Raw genomic sequence first — 6107 nt, forward strand, 5'->3', positions numbered from 1 at the left:
GACCAAAAAGAACCTGAACCGAATGCAGTGCAAATCTTGAAGGATTGCCACACCAACAAGATGAAGGGCATGAGCACACCAGTTCAGGCTGCTGTTGTAAGTCCTTACTCCTCCTGCCCTTGAACTGATTGGTACTGTGATGTGTTCATTTAACTGCTTGGTTTGCAGCCAATGTCAGTTACTCTGTTCACTTTTATACACAGTTGTCTTAACATATCATTTCACCTTACATGGTTTAAAAGAGATGAAGGATATTCTTTTGGTCTTGATCTGTAATCTAGTTGTGATGTTCATGTGCGCACAGAATGATACAATAGCCTGTTTGTTTTATATCTGTTTGCCCATGATATGAATGATGTCATACTATGTTCATCCTACTTTAAACCATGTCTCTTTATCCTTAGATGTCAACGAATGTGACGAAATAGACAATACAGTAGGCATGCTACATGGACATATGTTCCGAAAGTGATTTTATTATGTAGTTGGCACTGCAATACATGCTAATGTATTACAGTAGTTCACCAAAATAAGTTATGTATAAACGTGAAACCTACTTTGTTTGTTTTTGTCTCATTAGTAACTTATTTGGTACACTAATCTACAAGTTCAAACATTCAGCAAGCTATGGAACAAATGATTGAACAGCCACAACCACCTGAAGGTGACGAGGCTACCATAGGCACAATGTCACCTCTTGCTGCAGTGCATCAGTATCTCTCCACTAACAGTGCAAAAAGCACCTTCCTGCGTAATTCTGGGTTGGTTGTCAAGGTAACCTCGTCCAAATCGCCTACTGAACAAAATCTTCCAGCTAGACAGAGTGATATATCTGTGCTCCAGACACAAGTCCAATCCCTAATGGACGTTGTGTCGGAGACAAAAATAGTGGTTGACAAATGTCGTGAAGATATGAATGGTTTTGAAACCAGAATATCAGACATTTGCTTCGTTGTTCAAGAGCAATGGCGGAAAAGGGGGAAGATCGTGCTGCTCCATTAGATTCTACAGCCTGAAACATAAGCACTCAGGTCAAATGATCTGTGCTTCTATACATCTGATGGTGCTTTTATCTGCAAGGACTATAAACTTTATGCCAACGGGCCTTTTGTTGTATGGTTGGAATTTATTTTGTTGTGATACAACATTTATGATGCTGCCAAAGGCTGCAGTAATTACGACGCTATTTTTGTATAGTGTAGGTTTATCTTAGTAATGTATTCGGCCGAAAGCTTCGTAGGAGCCCAACATGCCAACATTCGTCAGGCCCATTCCAATTGGGCTAAAAACAATTCTGGGCCGAAATTTGCATGTAGCCCACTAAAAATATCTAGGCCTAAATCAGCATAAGCTTTCATATTTTTCTGGTAGGCCTGTGCCCATAGTGGGCCTTTAACAGGCTTAAACATAATTTGGGCCCTCCGTAATAATAGGTTGTTTACATGTGTAAATATCTCGAGCCCATAAAAAACATGGACCTTTAATAGGCTGAAATGGTGGCCCATTTACAATGCGGATCGTCCACAGGCCGAAATTCAGGCGGGCCGTAAATGCGCCGACCTACTACACGGGCCTTTAACAGGCCGGAAGTTCGGTCGGGCTTGATTAGTGTCATTTTTATATGGGCCGTTAGTAGGCCCGATGTGGTGTTGGGCCACATATGGCCCATGGATTTCGTCCGACGTTAACAGGCCGAAAGTCACAACAGGCTAAAAGTGGCCCAAATCTGTAGTGGGCCTCTAACAGGCCGAATGTTAGACATGGCCGAATATGACCCATATCCTTCACGGTCGTTTATGGGCCGAAAGTTTCAATGGCCTATAAATGGGCCCAAATGAAGCAAGACCTTTAACAGGCCGGAAACACACCGGGCCGTAATTCGGCCCAAATTCTTAGCGGACTGTTAACGGGCCAGAAGTGACCGTGGGCCGTGATGATGACAAGTTTAGGACGGGCCAATTTGACACTAGCCGTACGGGCCTTAACTGAGAATGTTGGGCCTTTAGCTGGGCCGGCCCATTATGGTCTGCAAAATCTTGTGGGCCTTTAGCTGGGCCGGCCCATTATGGCCCGCTAAATCTTGTGGGACTTTAGTTGGGCCGGCCCATTTAATCTTTATGGGCCACTTTTGGGCCAGTCCACATGTCAACGTATCATAGGCGCATCTCGCCCATTGGATGAGTGACACATGTGCCAACGTGGAGCTTATACGTGGTTCCGTTAGCCAATGAGAATTTTACACGTGGAAAATCGGCATTGGTCATGGCTGTTAGCGGGTTATCGGATCCAAACCGGATGCGACAGCTTAACGGCGTCCCGTTACGGTGGATGCCACGTGTTGGTCACCCTTGATGAAAGCACTTCTATGACGCGCGATTTATCATCATGGAAGTGGACACTTCCGTGATGATAATTTTGGTAATGTCATGGAACACTTCTACGACAACACAGGTATGACTATCTTGATTCTGTCATAAAATTGTCATGGATGTACATGCATGACAGAAAACGTGACCTACTATGACAAACACGTATCATCATGGAAGTGTATTTTTTTTGTAGTGACAGTGTATGCCTCTCGCAATCTGACACCGAATGAACTGTTGCATGTCCACTGCATGGGCGAGGGTAGGTTGCATTAGTCAAAAGCTTCTCCTCATCCTGTGAGCCACCAGGCTTGAGGTAGATAGAGTGGGCGTAAGCGAGCTTCACCTTGTCCTGCAAGCTTCTCCTCGTTCTGCGAGTTGACGGGACACACCAAAAAGTAGTGCTAGTCCATACTCCCTCCTTTCCGGTTAATATGGCTTAATCTTTTTTGCGGGTAAATGAGAAAGCTTTATTCATATATAAGCATTCTTAGGACGATCAGCCAAGAGACTGGTCACTAGGAAGCGAGGTACCAGAAAATAGTCTTGATAACCCACAAGTATAGGGGATCGCAACTGTTTTCGAGGGTAGAGTATTCAACCCAAATTTATTGATTCGACACAAGGGGAGCCAAAGAATATTCTCAAGTATTAGCAGTTGAGTTGTCAATTCAACCACACCTGGATAACTTAGTATCTGCAGCAAAGTATTTAGTAGCAAAGTAATATGGAAGTAACGGTAACAGTAGCAAAAGTAATATTTTTGGGTTTTGTAGTGATTGTAACAGTAGCAACAGAAAAGTAAATAAGCGAAGAACAATATGTGAAAATCTCGTAGGCATTGGATCGGTGATGGAGAATTATACCGGATGTGGTTCATCATGTAACAGTCATAACATAGGGTGACACAGAACTAGCTCCAATTCATCAATGTAATGTAGGCATGTATTCCGAATATAGTCATACGTGCTTATGGAAAAGAACTTCCATGACATCTTTTGTCATACCCTCCCGTGGCAGCGGGGTCCTAGTGGAAACTAAGGGATATTAAGGCCTCCTTTTAATAGAGTACCGGACCAAAGCATTAACACATAGTGAATACATGAACTCCTCAGACTACGGTCATCACCGGGAGTGGTCCCGATTATTGTCACTTCGGGGTTGTCGGATCATAACACATAGTAGGTGACTATAGACTTGCAAGATAGGATCAAGAACTCCCATATATTCATGAAAACATAATAGGTTCAGATCTGAAATCATGGCACTCGGGCCCTAGTGACAAGCATTAAGCATAGCAAAGTCATAGCAACATCAATCTCAGAACGTGGATACTAGGGATCAAACCCTAACAAAACTAACTCGATTACATGATAAATCTCATCCAACCCATCACCGTCCAGCAAGCCTACGATGAAATTACTCACGCACGGCGGTGAGCATCATGAAATTGGTGATGGAGGATGGTTGATGATGACGATGGCGACGGATTCCCCTCTCCTGAGCCCCGAACGGACTCCAGATCAGCCCTCCCGAGAGAGTTTAGGCCTTGGCAGCGGCTCCGTATCATAAAATGCGATGAATCTCTCTCTCTGATTTTTTTCTCCCTGAACACGAATATATGGAGTTGGAGTTGAGGTCGGTGGAGCTCCAGGGGGCCCACGAGGCAGGGGGGCGCGCCCGGGGGGCAGGCGCGCCCCCACCCTCGTGGAAAGGATGTGGGCCCCCTGGCCTTGATTCTTTCGCCAGTATTTTTTATTATTTCCAAAAATAATCTCCGTGAAATTTCAGGTCATTCCAAGAACTTTTGTTTCTGCACATAAATAACACCATGGCAATTCTGCAGAAAACAACGTCAGTCCGGGTTAGTTCCATTCAAATCATGCAAGTTAGAGTCCAAAACAAGGGCAAAAGTGTTTGGAAAAGTAGATACAACGGAGACGTATCAACTCCCCCAAGCTTAAACATTTGCTTGTCTTCAAGCAATTCAGTTGACAAACAGAAAGTGATAAAGAAAAACTTTTACAAACTCTGTTTGCTCTTGTTGTTGTAAATATGTAAAGCCAGCATTCAAGTTTTCAGCAAAGATTATGAACTAACCATATTCACAATAACTCTTAGGTCTCATGTTTACTCATATCAATGGCATAATCAACTAGCGAGCAATAATAATAAATCTCGGATGACAACACTTTCTCAAAACAATCATGATATGATATAACAAGGTGGTATCTCGCTAGCCCTTTCTGAAACCGCAAAACATAAATGCAGAGCACCTTTAAAGATCAAGGACTGACTAAACATTGTAATTCATGGTAAAAGAGATCCATTCATAGTCATACCCAATATAAATTACTCCCTTCATTCCACAATGTAGTGCTTCCTCTATCTCCGTGCTTCAACTTTGACCGTAAATTTAACTACCAAGACCGATTGCGGCGGGAGCAAAAATTATATCAGTGAATTCGTATTCGAAAGAAGTTTTTAATTATGTAATTTTTTCACCCGCCGCAGTCGGTCTCGTTCGTTAAATTTATGGTCAAAGTTCGACCTCGGGAAGCGCGGGCGCACTATATTTTGGAATGGAGGGAGTAATATTAATGGATGCAAATGACATCGGTGCTCTCCAGCTAGTGCTTTTTAATAAGAGGGTGATGACTCAACATAAAAGTAAATAGATAGGCCCTTCGCAAAGGGAAGCAGGGATTTGTAGAGGTGCCAGAGCTCGATTTTGAAATAGAGATAAATAATATTTTGAGCGGCATACTTTCATTGTCAACATAACAACCGAGAGATGGCGATATCTTCCATGCTACACACATTATAGGCGGTTCCCAAACAGAATGGTAATGTTTTTACTCCCCCTCCACCAACAAGCATCAATCCATGTCTTGCTCGAAATGACGAGTGCCTCCAACTAACAACAGTCCCGGGGGAGTTTTGTTTGCAATTATTTTGATTTAATTTGCATAAAGATTGGGACTGGGCATCCCGGTGACCAGCCATTTTCTCGTGAGTGAGGAGCGGAGTCCACTCCTCTTGAGAATAACCCGCCTAGCATGGAAGATACAGACAGCCCTAGTTGATACATGAGCTATTCGAGCATACACAACAGAATTTCATTTGAAGGTTTAGAGTTTGGCACATACAAATTTACTTGGAACGGCAGGTAGATACCGCATATAGGAAGGTATAGTGGACTCATATGGAATAACTTTGGGGTTTAAGGGATTGGATGCACAAGCAGTATTCCCGCTTAGTACAAGTGAAGGCTAGCAAAAGACTGGGACGCGACCAACTAGAGAGCGACAACAGTCATGAACATGCATTAAAATTAATGAACATCGAGTGCAAGCATGAGTAGGATATAATCCACCATGAACATAGATATCGTGAAGGCTATGTTGATTTTTTTCAACTACATGTGTGAACATGTGCCAAGTCAAGTCACTTGAATCATTCAAAGGAGGATACCACCCTATCATACCACATCACAACCATTTTAATAGCATGTTGGCACGCAAGGTAAACCATTATAAGCTCCTAGCTAATTAAGCATGGCATAAGCAACTATAATCTCTAATTGTCATTGCAAACATGTTTATTCATAATAGGCTGAATCAGGAACGATGAACTAATCATATTTACAAAAACAAGAGAGGTCGAGTTCATACCAGCTTCTCCCATCTCAATCAGTCCATCATATATCGTCATAATTGCCTTTCACTTGCACGACCGAAC

Source organism: Aegilops tauschii, chromosome 3 (assembly GCF_002575655.3).
Source record: "Aegilops tauschii subsp. strangulata cultivar AL8/78 chromosome 3, Aet v6.0, whole genome shotgun sequence".
Lineage (NCBI taxonomy): Eukaryota > Viridiplantae > Streptophyta > Magnoliopsida > Poales > Poaceae > Aegilops > Aegilops tauschii.